Consider the following 16,333-nt stretch of genomic DNA (forward strand, 5'->3'; position numbering starts at 1 on the left):
AAAAAAACAACGTTTATAATTTGTTGCATAAGCGTTATAGTAGCTCATATAACAACTTTTTTTAAGCACTACGAAACCGTTGTCGTGCTCACACAACACAACATTTTTTTAACGTTGCAAAACCGTTGTCTTTTTTACTTAAGAAAACAGTTTTTATCCATTGTCGTTAGCTGGGTTTTTAACAACAGTGGCTACAACATCATTTGTTTAGCCTAAAAGAAAACGGATAAAATTCGTGGTCTTTTAGCGTTTTTCTTCTAGTGATCATTTTATCATTGTTTTATCATTAATAAAATTTAAGATAAATTATTTCGATATGTAGTTTTTGGGTGTGTGTGGAAGTAACAGATGCTATATTCTTGATTTATTAAAACACAAGTTAGTGGTGGTATATGATTAGTGTGTGATCGATTCTACTGTTGATTGGGGTTAAGGAATTATTTCATATTTCAGAAAATTGAGAAAAAACAAGTTTACAGAATTTGTCACTTTCGATATTAACGTTTGTTTTTTTACATTTAAATGCTTTTGCTGTAGCCGTCCCCTCTCTCACCTTTTGACTTCTCCTTGTAAGAATGTTCACATGAAAACAACACTGTACTCTAAATATGATATAACCATATGTAGAACATTTAAATCCCCAAAGTCTAAAAGTTTTTTCATTTGTACACTACTTTAAGTTTGATTTTATTGTCCTTATAAATTCCTTTGAATCTTATCAACAATAAATAGCTTAAATTCAAACTCGAAGATTTGTGCTAGGTATCCTTTGGACCGGAGAAGAAACAATAAATTCTTGTGGGTTTGTGGATATTCTCAATTTTTTTTGGATGAATGATCTTATTAATCTAATGTATCTTGTACTTTTTACATTTCAGTTTGCAGGATTGTTGCGACTTTGATTGTTGCACTCCCAAGAGCAGGTTGTCCACAAGTAGTATAATTCGGTGAGTTCGAATATCGTATCCACAGGGAAGCTAAGATAATTACAAGTCCACTACAATATCATTTTTTTTCTTTTAATGGTTTGAATCTTTAAATTGGTAATTTTTAATTGTTCAAATTTTAATTTAAGTAGTTGAGATTAAAGGATCCACTCTTGGTATTTTAATAAAGTTATCATTAATGAACATTATTGAAATCCACTTAATAAAATGGTCCAATATATATTAAATAATAATATTTATATTATGTTATATATTATTATCTTATAAATATATAATATATACCAAAACTTGTAAATGTTGTCAAGTATTTATTGTGCTATATATATATTTGTAAACACTAAATCAAGGTTCTCACTTTAAATGGTTGGTAAAACCAAACAAACATTTAAATGGTACCAAGAAATTAATATTATGATATCAATATATAATAAATCAAGACGGATCCACTTTAAATGGTTGGTAAAACCAAACAAACATTTAAATGGTACCAAGAAATTAGTGTAACATATAGCGACAAAAAATCAAAACTCCCACTTATAAGTAGGGTATAATAATACTTAAAGAAATAAAAATAACATAAACAATAAATAATGATTAAATAATATAATACATAGATTCTTACCTTTTAATAACCTCATTATCATGCCAAGAGTTTCACCTTTTCATCTCAACTTTGGGAAGTTAGCTACTCATTATTCAAAGTGTAAAACTTTGAATATGAATTTAAAATGCTAATTATATTTAAATGAAGAAATAAAGGAAAAATAAAGATAGAAATATTATGAACTCAAATATTTGTTCATAAAATGAGGGATATCTCAATACATTACAATGCACCCCTATTTATAGCCAAATTTGGGGAGACAACCACAAATAAAATATTATTTTTTACACATAAGTCTTCATTGATGTTCCAAGAAATTAATATTTTAATATATATCACTTTTGAAAATCTTCCCATCCGAATTTTCTTCTCCACATAAAACAAAACATGTAGATATATGAGTTGTTTGAATTGTGGTATTTTTTTTTAACCACTTGATCAAGTAATTTGAGAGATATGGTCAAAATGCTAGAGCATGATAAAACTGCCACTTCTTTGGTAACTTTATTTGTTGCTTAATTTGATCCCACTTGTGAGAAGATTTTTATCTCATGCTTGCGACCAATATTGTAATGCCCGAGATTCTTGTTGATACGTTTGAATTGATATATAGTATGAATAAGGAATGCAAGAACAGACGGGGGGAAACGACGTTGCAAAACTTGAATATATTGATAAAGAGAGACCGCACCCGCGCTTAGTCTTATACCGCACCCGCGGTTGATGGACAGAGAGTTGGCTATTTTTACAGTAGGGAAATCGCAACCGCGGTGCCAGACAGAGCGTGTAGAACCCGTAACTTAGACTACGTATAAGCCATGCATAATTCTAGTATTTTAAAGTAAATTGATTTTATTGCATGAGTACTTAAAGTGCCTTTCTGTAAAGTTAATTATTTTATTTCAGTAGTTTAAATGTTATTCTTTCAGTTATTTCAGTGAGGCCGGACTGGAGTTGGAGTTTAGAGATAAAATTTAAGATTCAGAAAATATTTCCAGAATTTATTTTAGCTAGCAAATAAGTTCATTTAAGTTAAAAAGGAGGTTTGAGGATTTAATTTAATTACTTGAGGTGAGTAGAAAATAAATTTATTTAAGTTCCTTAATTAAGGGGTTAGTTCACTAAATTAATTAAGGGATAAGTAAGGCTCTTAAGGTATTAAAATTTATCAACTAAACAACATTTCCCTTCATTTTTATTGTGTAAATTCGGCCACCCTTAATTGATTAAGCATTGATATGCCAACTCACCCTTTGACCCATTCTTTGTTATTTTAGCATGCTAACCTTTTAAATTATTAATCAACCTTAATTAATTAATTATTAAGCTTATCCTAGTCTAGATTTGCATGAGAGAATCGGCCACTCATTCTAGATCCATCCAAGAAGCCATTTGATATCAACCAATTCAAATTTCAAAAAGAGAGGAGACTTGGTCATACCATTTGAATTCCTTTATTAGTGGATCTCCCTCACTCTCCTAACCATCACCTCCCCTCACCATGAACGAAAATCAGAGCCATTTCAGAGTAGAAAACCGTGGGATTTCAGTAGGAAACCAGAGAGAATAATCGAGTGAAGAACAAGCTAGCAAGAGCGCTCCACTCCTCCGCGCCGGATCGTCTCTTCTTTTCGTTTTCTTTCAAACGAAACCAGGCATGCATATATTCTTCCTTGACTCTTCAATCAAGTCCTAATACCATTTATTTTCATTATATGATCATGTTTTATTAAGCAAAAACCGAAATACATCAAGAATTTTCAGTAAATAAGAATGCAGAATTTTCGATTTTCATGATGCTCTTCACGGGTTCTCTTGTTTTGATGTTTCAGGTGGATGGCTCGACTCCAGGCTCACTAGGCTACATCTAGACACATACTAGGGTGTGTCAAGACCATGTTGGTCCATTCAAACAAGCCCCATGCATGATAGAATTCGAATTTGACAGCAACTCTTCAATCTTGGCCCTTTTAGTTTTCGAAAAATCTGTTGTGTGCTGTCAAGGGGATGGATCTGATCTGGGCTGCCACAAGGCATATAGCCATGGTTAGATCACTTCCCTAGCATGTATAAGACGTGACTAAGTTGCCCTTTTGGTGGCTCGGTCCATGGTGCATCGGTTTTTAAATCAAACGCAAGAACAGCCCCTTTCCCCATTTCGGCCCTTCCTTGGTACAGCATATGAGTTTTCGGTTTTGGGGTGGTTTTGTGTGGATCTTGGTTGGCCTATGGCCCTTAGCCACGGTTCATACCATACCCCTAGATGTCTAGGTCATGCCATGGTCAATCAAATGGCCACTGGAATGACACGAGACAGCAAGCAAAGCTAAACACCACACGCGCATGCAAAGGTGCTCTCGGGTGAATCTTTTCGATTGTTGCTGGAATATTCCGAATTATGGCTGGTTTAAAGCCCTTAGCCATGGTTTCAATCATTCCTTGTGACGTTGGTAAGAGGTTTTGGTCGGTGGTTCAAGCCCCAATGGCCATTAGCCTCGCAAACGACGCAAGCAAACCAAGCACAGCTGCTGTATTTTTGGACAGCAACTTGCTGTGACGGTTCAGTGTCTCGTTCGAGTTCTCGGTCGGCTTTAGCCTATGGCCTTGGACTGGACAGTGCCTCATTGAGTTAGGAAGGTCATGTTTTGACCGTTTGTCATTCGGTTCATTTTTGAGGTCGTACGAGAATTTATGGTGCGATGTGCCAAATTGACTCTCGAAAGAGCGTTTCTTGTTTTGGCCACCATTCACCTAGATTTTGGCCCTCACCATTTTAGGAGCATTATTTTATCATTTTAGGGCGTATTTTAATCATGACTGCATGACGGTTCAGTGTCGGTTCGGGTTGGTTCGGAGTCATGATTAAATACGAAGTCGGTAGGCGTAATTGTCACATTTTAGAATGTTATTGCATAGTTTGGTCCCATAAATCTATTGCATATTTTTCATGACATATTTAGGTTGCAGCGAGCCTGGGAGCGATCCAATCCAAGCAGTAAATTATTACATGATATTTAATTGTGCCATTTAATTATATTACGTGCATAAATATATAAAATGTTCATTTTTGAGATTATGCGATATTGCTTGTGGCCATTTCACTATCATGGGATTATTGCTAAATCCGGTCGCCAGTTACCGGTCCGGTCGCCAGTTACCGGTCAGTTGAGTTTGTTTCACCCAGTATACTGTGGCTACAGGTCTGATCAGACGTTTACTATTTTATCCGGTCGCCAGTTACCGGTCATGGGAGCATTTTATTATCCGGTCACCAGTTACCGGTCAGTTTCAGTGCAGGGGCCACTTGCGTATACCATAATCTCACCAGGAAAATTATTACAGGCTATTTCAGTACAAGGCTCCAAGGAGCAAACATTTTTACCATGATATTTTCAGTTCAGTTATGCACGTATTATAATTAATCATGACACGATACTTTTACGATATGCCTCATGACACGACATTTTTATTCCATGAAATTTTACTATAGTATTTACTCGTTATTTACGATATATGCATGTTGAGTCTTTAGACTCACTAGACTTGATTGTTGTAGGTTCTGATGATGCCGGGGCCGAGGGCGGGGACCAGTGAGCAGGCTCGATCGGCAGTAGTAGGACCCGAGGACCTCAGTTCAGCATTTATTTTTAATTGATGGCTCAAACGTTTTAATTATTGTTGGAAAAACTTTTTACTGTTATTTCAAAAATGTTAATTCTTCCGCGGCCACATTGAACATCAAACTTTATTTATAAGTTCATTTACGAAGGAGGAAATTTTAATTATTTAAAAAGAAAAATTTTAAATTTTCCGCAAATTTCCAAGTAAGGATTTTAGGCCTTTACAGAGCGCACCCGCGGTGCTGCTACAGTAGGGTTACCGCACCCGCGGTCCAAGAATGAGCGCACCCGCGGTCGCTGTTCCTGATTTTTTGATGGGGCTGCCGGAGAGCTAAGCGCACCCGCGGTGAAAAGCTACCGCACCCGCGGTGCTCTGTGCGAGAAATCCACCTTTAAGTATTATGTTGACACATGGCATGTGAGGTATATGTGTATCTTTCTCCTGCAATTCTTCATTTCCAGCAGCTGAGAACCGAGAGCAAGCTTATGAATTCCCTCAAGCTTTCTTCATATAGACTTTGAGTTGTAAAAGATTACATATCCGAATTTCGATCCGAGATAAGATTCTTGCTTCTCTCATCAAGGACTTCGAAAGGGTATACATTTTATTACTTTTCAGCATGTTTTGAAGTTTACATATTGGGGAAATTTTGATATGATTGAGATTATGTGTCCTTATGATTATTGTGAACGTATATTCGAAACCGGATCGAAGAAATGATATTGTATGCGAGTACTATGATTTTCCAGCATATATGTGTATGAGATTATGCAGATTTTGAGCTTATGATGTATAGATTATAATGGATATGACTTGATGATATTGATTCTTGTTGGTGGAGTTGATCTGTATCGAGAAATTACGCCGTTATGCCGTCGAAATGTATCAAGATTGATTATTGATTCATACATATGTTGAATTGAGTTGTGGATTGATATTGGACATCTCAACATTGCCATTTCAGATTGATATAGACAAGCTTTGACAGATATAGACTTCGATCTCGACAAAGATTGTACGACAAGAAGGTATAATTCTTGTGAATTCGGGAAGATACAACTCAAATGAGATTCGATTTGAGTTTCCCAAAATCACATATTTGTTATGTTTGTATTTTATATTGATTTATATATATGTACTGAGATAGGAGAGTCATTGGTAGATACGCCAATTTTCTAAACGTTCGGTGATATCGAGGCATAGGGGAAGATTCACTCCGATTGTAGAATTCGATACAGACATGACCGAAGTTTAAGAATAAGATGTAACGCCACCCCGATTGGGAGAGTAGGTGGGAGACCTTTTACATCTTATTCACACCGGGATCCCTAGAATTAGATATGAATTGAGTCAAAGATATGAGTTGAATTACATTGCTTGACTTATTCTGATTATGTTTTATAGTCTATAAGATGTATTATTGTTGATTACATCCATGATAGTATGTTCATGATTTATATTGTGTATGCATGTATACATGTTTTATACTGGGATTTGTTCTCACCGGAGTTTCCGGCTGTTGTTGTGTCTTTATGTGTGCATAACGACAGGTGGGACAGGATCTGGGTCGCGACAGAGATGAGAGATCGAGATAGCGTGGAGATTACGGGCATAGAAGAAGACTACTAGTGGTTTCTTACTAGACATGTACTACGTGTGGTGTGTAGTTAGTATTGAACACTAGTTTGTATACCTTTGAAATGAAACAAGACATGTATTTAGGTTTGTTGAAATAAAAGAGAGAAATTTATTGTGCTTGATTTATATACATTTGATTTAATGTTAAAAGCAAAATTTGACCCACATTTTCTAGCAATTATCCAATTAATCCAAAAAAGAATTGAGTTAGAGCACGGGTCCCCACAACAGGTGGTATCAGAGCGATAGATCTTTTAGACTGAGATAGAGTTGAATGAGCGGGGTAGATTGAATTTTCTTCCTTGATTTTGTGGTGCTAGCATGATTTATTGCTTTCACTATTACATGTTGTCTCGTTATCTGAGTTGATGTACAACATGTATTCGCAAAGACTGAATCAGAACCGATTCTGGATCAGAGGTATATGATCAGAGGAGGGCTGAGACAGATTGTATAGATTGTGTACTAATCCGTTTGATAATCAGATATGCCTCCTCGACGAGTACCGCAACCAGTAACAGGTCGAGCACCAGAACAGGGCAGCACATCCAATGATCCGATGTATGTGACCGCTACACCGATAGAGACCTTGCTGAAAAGGTTTCAGTCATTTCGACCACCGACACTGAAGGGCACAAAAAAATTCAGTTGAGTGTGAAAGTTTGGCTCGATGAATTGAGATGTTATTGAATCTCTTGACTACCCCGACGAGCGACGAGTGAAATTGGTTGGACATCACTGCAAGAAGTAGCAAAGAACTGGTGGTTGACCACGAAAGAGGCATTGGAGCACCGTGGCACGCAGATTACTTGGAAGGTGTTCAAGACTGAGTTTTATCAGCGATTTTTCCCGTGTCCTACCGAAAAGACAAATGTGCTGAATTTGCCAATTTGAGACAGAGACAGCTGAACATTGAGGAGTATGTTTTCTAAGTTCTCTGCATTGCTCCGATTTGCTCCTCATGTCGCAGACAATGACGAAGCCGTTGCGGATCAGTTTTATCAATGGCCTGAATCCAGAAATCTTTACCTTGGTGAATACCGGTAGGCCCAATAATTTTGCTGAAGCATTGAACCGTGCCAAGGGGGCAGAAGCTGGATTGCTTAGGCAACGAAGCACTTCCTATGTCGCTCCTACTCCGAGACCGCCACAACCTTCATTTCAACCCCCTCCCAGATTCGAGAGTGGTGGTAGCAGCAGCGGGAGAAAAGATCAGCTAAAAGCAAAGGGAAAACAGTTCAAGAGATCAGGGAGCAGTTCGTCGAGCTCCAGTGGGTCACGACAGAGAGGTCCTGGCCAGAGTACAATGTATACAGGTGTGTATTGCAGTTCTTGTGGAGGTAGACATGCCACCGAGCAGTGTCAGGGTGTGATGGGCAGATGTAACATATGTAGGCAGCAGAGACATTTCGCCAAAGTCTGTCCACAGAAAGGTTCACAGAGATTTCAGGGTGCAAGGTCATCTGGTTCAGTAGCTCAGCCTGAGAGGCAAGCTTCATCAGTTCATTCCTTTCAGCCCACTCCTACACAGACACAGCCCAGAGCCAGAGGTAGCCAAACAGTGAGCAAGCCTCCCAGACAACAGGCTCAGGTCTTTGCACTGACAGAGGAGCAGGCCCAAGATGCACCGGACGATGTGATCGCAGGTAACTGTTTTCTTTGTGGTTATCCTGCCTATGTTTTGATAGATACAGTGATGCAAATGTGGTTGATCAAGCACCAAAGAAAGCATGGGAGTCGTTGGAGTTGCCCGAAGGACCTATAACGAGGGGACGAAGCAAGAAGTTTAAAGATGCACTTCAAGGACTCATGATGAGCTATCAAGGAAGTCCTACAAGTTTGGATGTCTAAATTAGAGGAGGTTGAGAATCATGGAATAATATTGGAGGTTTTTGGAATGTTATTCAGTGCAATTTCCGAAGGTACAGCGCACCCGCGCCAGTTCAGGGACTGCACCCGCGGTCCATAATAATCAAATTTAAGAGAATATTGCCGAAGCTATACCGCACACCGCGGTCCGAGGCGAGCGCACACCGCGGAAGGCAAGCGCACCCGCGCTCCTAAAAGGACCGCACACAGCGGTCCTTTGCATCCGAACTTCGCCGAAGCGGCACCGCACCCGCGGTCCAGTCTGCAGCGCACCCGCAGTCTTTTGTCAATTCCGTGTCAAATTTGCTTGTTATCATAATTAAGCCTTTTTACACTACTTTTTCATAGTTTATTGAATATATATTCAGTGTATCAGACCATGAACGAATTATGATGAATGATAGATAAAAGTTCTTGAGTTTTCTCTCAATTTGCAAAAGCTTGTGCTTTGTGTTTATCAAAATCAAAACTTATCAAAGATTGCATCTTTGTGGCGTTTGTCGATTGTTCTTCGCACGGATTGTCAAAACAAGTTCTTTGAAGGTTCGTTTGAAATTCAATTGTTTTATCGTTGATATTTGTTGCTAAGTTATAATCGCTTAGAGGTGAATATCACAAAATCGTTACTTGTTTCAAAAGATCGGGACAAAATAATCGTTCCTTGTTTGTTATTGAATTGAGGGTGCGATTTATATATTCGTGCTTGCCTTTCATTCGTACTAGGATTCGTATCATTTGGTATCAGAGCTTTGGCTCATTGAATTCAAGTAAGTAGCGTTGTTGTTAGTTTTCAGATCTGTCTCAAATTTCATTATGTTTTCAGATCTGTGGTATCCTTTTGTTTCTATTGTCATATCTACCAAAACAAAAACAAAAATTTGTTCTGTTTCAAGTTTTGTGTTATCCTTTGTTCTATTATAAGATCTGCGTTATTTCTATCATCTTTTGATAATCCAGAATTCCCGAAAAAAATTTGTTCTGTGTTATTCTGTCGTTCTTGTTTTTGTGCAATCCATGTGAAACAGTTGCAAGTGTTCACAAGTTGAATCTTGTTAGTTTGATAAAAAAAAATAATATATATATAAAGATTGAGCACACCTTTGAAGAGAACTATAAATTCTAGTGAAAAAAAAAAACATTTGAGTGCGAGTGTTATTTCTTTGGAGTGATCGTGAGAATTTGGGTGAGGAAAACTTTTATTTCTACTAACATTTTATTGCAGGTACCAAAATCTGAAATTAAAATGGAGAGGGAAGTAGGAGAGAGTTCGAACCAAGGGTTATCTAAGGTTCAAATGGAGGCGTTATTTGGGCATTTTAGTAGAATGTTGAGGGCCGAGTTGGATCCTTTATATGAGAGGTTGGATAGGCTTGAAGTTAGTACGAGTGAAAATAAATCTAAGCCTAAAGGTTTGGGTAGAGTGGATGAAGAAAAGAATGATTATGATTTGGAAGGAGAAGAGGAGAGCCAAAACGAGAATTTGGGGTAGAAGCGGAAGAGGTAGATGATTTGGTAGGGGAAGAAGAGAAGCCTTACGTGGTAGGTACGATGATGGGAATAAGGAAGATAATAACATAGGCAGCATTAAGATGAAAATTCCGTCGTTCCATGGTAAGTCGGATCCAGAGGTTATTTAGAATGGGAAAAAGCGAGGTTTAATTTGTGTTTGATTGTCACCATTATTTCGAACAAAAGAAGGTTAGGGTTGGCCGTGGTTGAATTTGTTGATTATGCACTTATTTGGTGGGATCAATTAGTGACCACTAAGAGAAAAATACAATGAGAGGCCTATAGCAACTTGGGCGGAGATGAAAAGCGTAATGAGGAAGAGGTTTGTACCAAATCACTGCTATAGAGAAATGTTAAAGAAGTTACAAACTTGAGACAAGGTGTGAAGAGTGTTGAGGACTACTATAAAGAATTGGAAGTAGTCATGATTAGAGCAAACATAGATGAGGATAGTGAGGCTACTATGGCTCGTTTTCTGTGTGGTTTGAACAGGGAAATTCAAGACCAAGTGGAGCTTAGACATTACTTGGATCTAGATGAAATGGTGCAAATGGCGATAAAAGTGGAGCAACAACTCAGAGGAGAGGAGTTGGTCGTACCACACAAACTGGGAATACATCAACACCTTGGCGTTCCAACGTTGTTAACGTGAAGAAAGCAAGGTAGTGGTCAAGCCTAAAGTGACATTAAACAGGAGGCGCCTAAGCAGGGAATGCAAGGTAAACCTGAAACTCCTATTAATCGTTCTAGAGATATTAAATGTTTAGGTGTCAAGGAGTTGGACATATTGCTAGCCAATGTCCCAATAAAAGGGTGATGGTGTTGAATAATTATGGGGAGTATGAATCTCATAGTGAGGGAGATGATGGAGAGGATGAAGATGAGATGCCTGCATTAGAGGATCCTGATGAGGGATATGAAGCAGTTGTGGGTGAGACATTAGTGACTAGGCGTATAATGAGTGCCCAAGTCAAAGAACAGGAGACGAATCAGCGGGAAAACTTGTTCCATACTAGATGTTTTGTCAGTGGCAAAGTTTGCAACGTTATTATAGATGGAGGAAGTTGTATCAAATGTTGCTAGTCTGAGGTGGTTGAAAAAATTGAGCTTGCCTACTTTGAAACATCCTCAACCATATAGGCTACAGTTGTTGAACGACTGTGCTGAAGTGAAGGTGAACAAACAGTTTTTGGTTGCGTTTTCGATTGGGAAGTATGTTGATGAGGTATTGTGTGATGTGGTACCAATGCATGCTTGTCATATTTTGTTAGGAAGACCATGGCAATATGATAGGCAAGTGACACATGATGAGTTTAGAAATAAATATTCTTTTGTACTCAAGAAAGAACCCATTGTTTAATTCTTTTGTCCCCAAAACAAGTGTTGGAGGACCAATTGAAAAAAAAAGAAGAGAGATGAGGCCGAAAAAAAGAGGTGAATTAAAAAGTGAGATGGCCTTTGAAAAGAAAAATGAAATGGCTAAAACAAAAGTGATAAAAAAATTGAGATAGCCATACAAAAGAAAAATGAGGAAAAAGAAAATGAGAGGAAAGAGACCAAAAAGAAAATATATATGGTCCAAAAGAGTGACATGAAACAATTGCTGCACACACATGATACACTTGTGTTGATTCTTTACAAAGAGATTCTCTTTAACACAAGTGATATAGCCGGAAATCTTCCGAGCATTGTTGTTTCACTTTTGCAGGAGTTTGATGATATATTCCGGAGGAGCTACTCAAGGAATACCACCATTGAGGGGGATTGAGCACCAAATTGATTTTGTGCCCGGAAGTGCATTACCAAATCATCCAGCGTATAGAAGCAATCCGGAGGAGACCAAGGAGCTTGAACGGCAGGGTAAGTGAATTATTAGATAGGGGTTTCGTGCGTGAGTCCATGTCTCCTTGTGCTGTACCTGTTTTATTAGTTCCTAAGAAAGATGGCTCATGGTGTATGTGTGTAGATTGTAGGGCAATCAATAACATAACCATTAGTATAGGCATCCCATACCTAGACTAGATGATATGTTAGATGAGTTGCATGGTGCTTGTATTTTAGCATGATTGATTTGAAAAGTGGATATCACCAAATTAGGATGAGAGAAGGTGATGAGTGGAAAACGGCTTTTAAAACCAAGTACGTGTTATATGAGGGATGGTCATGCCTTTTGCTTAACTAACGCTCCTAGCACCTTTATGAGGTTAATGAACCATGTCTTGCGTGCATACATAGGAAAATTTGTTGTTGTTTACTTTGATGATATCCTAGTATATAGCAAAGACTTGGATGAGCATGTTAATCACTTGAGAATTGTGCTAATCACACTAAGGGCTGAAAAGTTATATATGCTAATTTAAAGAAATGTGATTTTTGGTACAAGCAAACTTGTCTTCCTTGGTTTTGTGGTAGTTCGCAGGGGATACAAATAGATTGAGGACAAGGTAAGTGCTATTCGAGGATTGGCCAACACCTGCTAATCTTAGTCAAGTTCGAAGCTTTCATTGTCTTGCAAGCTTCTATAGGAGGTTTGTAAAAGATTTTAGCACACTGGCGGCAACGATGACGGCGGTGATTAAGAAGAACGTTCCATTCCATTGGGGCGAGGAGCAAGAGAAGTCTTTTAATATTATTAAACAAAAATTAATTACTGCACCTTTACTTGTTTTTGCCTGATTTTTCTAATACTTTTGAAATTGAATGTGATGCTTCAGGTGTAGGTATTGGTGGTGTTTTGATGCAAGGAGGACGACCAGTGGCGTATTTTAGTGAGAAACTCTATGGGGCAGAAGCGTTGAACTATCCACGTATGACAGGAGTTGTACCGCTTGTGAGGACTTTGGAGATGTGGCAACACTACTTGAGGCCTAAGGATTTGTGATTCATACCGATCATGAGTCCTCTAAAGTACCTTAAGGGACACAGAAACTGAACAAGCGCATGCTAAGGGGATGGCATCATAGGTACATGTTTCCTACATAATCAAAATACAACAAGGTAGGATAATGTAGTGGCTGATGCACTATCACGGAGGTACGTATTAATCTCTACTTGGAGTGAGAAATCTTGGATTTGACTATGAAGAGTGGTATTGTTGGATGGATTTTAAGAGATATTTGAAACATGTATGCATGATCCACATGACAAATTTTATTTGCATAATGGGTTTTTATTTAGAGAAAGATAGAGTTGTGCATTCCTAAGTCATCAATTCGTGAGTTTACTTGTGAGGGAGGCACATGGTGGGTGTTTGATGGGGCACTTTGGTGTGGCTAAAACTTTGAGTTGTTTGGCATGAGCATTTTATTGGCCACATATGAAAACGTGATGTTGAGCGTGTTTGTGAAAAGTGCATTACTTGTAGACAAGCTAAGTCTAGAACACAACCACATGGATTGTATACAACCACTTCCCGTCCCCTAGTGAACCTTGGTTGATATTTCTATGACTTTGGTTTGGGGTTGCCTAGGACAAAGAAGGGGAGAGATTCTATATTTGTTGTTGTGGATAGATTTTCTAAGATGGCACATTTTATTGCTTGTCACAAAATGATGAGCATATCACATTGCGGATCTATTCTTTAGAGAAGTCGTTAGGTTTCATTGGCATGCCTAGGACTATTGTTTCGGACCGTGATGTTAAATTCTTGAGTTTATTTTGGAAAACGTTATGGACTAAACTTGGCACAAAATTGTTGGTTCTACTACATGTCATCCTCAAACGGATGGACAAAACTGAAGTTGTTTAATAGAACGTTAGGGAACACTTTGCGTGCTATACTCAAGAAGAACTTAAAGAATTGGGAGGAGTTTTACCCGTTGTTGAGTTTGCTTATAATCGTTGCGTGCATTCTACTACAATTATTCGCCATTTGAAATTGTATATGGTTTTAATCCTTTGACTCCGTTGGATTTGTGTCTTTACCTGTGAGTGAAAGGTTGAACATGGATGGAAAGAAGAAAGCTGAATTCGTTAGAAGTTTGCATGAGAAGGTCAAGGATAACATCGAGAAGAAGAATTTACAATACACGAAGCAAGCCAACAAGGGAAGGAAAAAGATGGTTTTTGAAAAGGGAGATTGGGTGTGGTTGCACTTAAGGAAGGAAAGATTTCCAGAAAGCGACGTTCAAAACTCTTACCTAGGGGTGATGGACCATTTCAAGTGCTTGAAAAGATCAACGACAATGCTACAAATTAGACCTACCAGGTGAGTATAATGTCAGTTCTACTTTTAATGTTATTGATCTTTCGTTGTTTGATGTAGGAGATGATCAAGATTTGAGGACAAATCCTTTTCAAGAAGGGGATAATGATGCAAACGTGTTGATCAAGCACCAAAGAAGCATGGGAGTCGTTGGAGTTGCCCGAAGGACCTATAACGAGGGACGAAGCAAGAAGTTTAAAGATGCACTTCAAGGACTCATGATGAGCTATCAAGGAAGTCCTACAAGTTGGATGTCTAAATTAGAGGAGGTTGAGAATCATGGAATAATATTGGAGGTTTTTGGAATGTTATTCAAGTGCAATTGCCGAAGGTACAGCGCACCCGCTCCAGTTCAGGACTGCACCCGCGGTCCATAATAATCAATTTAAGAGAATATTGCCGAAGCTATACCGCACCCGCGGTCCGAAGGCAAGCGCACCCGCGGAAGGCGAGCGCACCCGCGCTCCTAAAAGGACCGCACCCGCGGTCCTTTGCATCCGAACTTCGCCGAAGCGTCACTGCAACCGCGGTCCAGTCTGCAGCGCACCGGCGGGTCTTTTGTCAATTTCCGTGTCAAATTTGCTTGTTATCATAATTAAGCCTTTTTACACTACTTTTTCATACTTTATTGAATATATATTCAATGTATCAGACCATGAACGAATTATGATGAATGATAGATAAAAGTTCTTGAGTTTTCTCTCAATTTGCAAAGTTTGTGCTTTGTGTTTATCAAAATCAAACTTATCAAAGATTGCATCTTTGTGGCGTTTGTCGATTGTTCTTCGCACGGATTGTCAAAACAAGTTCTTTGAAGGTTCGTTTGAAATTCAATTGTTTTAATCGTTGATATTTGTTGCTAAGTTATAATCGCTTAGAGGTGAATATCACAAAATCGTTACTTGTTTCAAAAGATCGGGACAAAATAATCGTTCCTTGTTGTTATTGAATTGAGGGTGCGATTTATATATTCGTGCTTGCCTTTCATTTGTACGAGGATTCGTATCATACAGGTGCATCTCATACATTCATATCAGAACGTTTTGCATTATTACATTCATTGCCTGTCGAAGCATTAGCTACTGTATGTCAATTTCTTCTCCGTTGGGAAGTGGTCTTATATATGTGACTTCAGTTAGACATTGTATAGTACAATTTGAAGGTCATGAGATTGATTTAGATTGTATTGTGCTTGGATAGCTGATTTTGATTGTATTTTTGTGATTGATATGTTAACCAAGTACCGACCCACTGTAGACTGTTTCCAGAAGATTTTCAGGTTCAGACCAGAGATGGCTGACGAGTGGAAATTCTACGGTAAGGGTTCCAGATTCGGATTCCCTTAGTATCTGCTTTGACTATGAGTAGATTGTTGCAGAAAGGAGCAGAGGGGTTCCTTATATATTCAGTAGATTTACTGAAACCGAGTCCGTCATTGGCAGATCTGCCAGTGGTACGTGAGTTTGCGGATGTATTCCCAGACGAGATTCCAGGGTTACCTCAAGCCTGAGAGGTTGATTTCAGTATTGATCTTATACCAGGTACAATCCCTATATCTCGAGCTCCTATAGAATGGTGCCTATTGAATTAAAAAATTGAAAGAACAGCTCGAAGATTTATTGGCCAAGGTTTACATCAGACCGAGTGTATCGCCTTGGGGTGCTCCGGTATTATTTGTTCGAAAGAAAGACGGTTCGATGAGATTGTGGTATTGATTACCGACAACTGAACAAGGCAACAATGAAGAACAAATATCCATTGCCTCGTATCGACGACTTATTTGATCAGTTGCAGGGATCCTCTGTCTATTCCAAGATCGATCTGAGATCTGGATATCACCAGCTGAGAGTCCGAGATGTTGATATACCGAAGACAGCGTTCCGAACCAGGTATGGACATTACGAATTTATTGTCATGCCATTTGGTTTAACGAATGCTCCA

The sequence above is a fragment of the Primulina tabacum genome, chromosome 1, assembly GCF_025594145.1.
Source record: "Primulina tabacum isolate GXHZ01 chromosome 1, ASM2559414v2, whole genome shotgun sequence".
In the NCBI taxonomy this organism is placed as follows: Eukaryota; Viridiplantae; Streptophyta; class Magnoliopsida; order Lamiales; family Gesneriaceae; genus Primulina; species Primulina tabacum.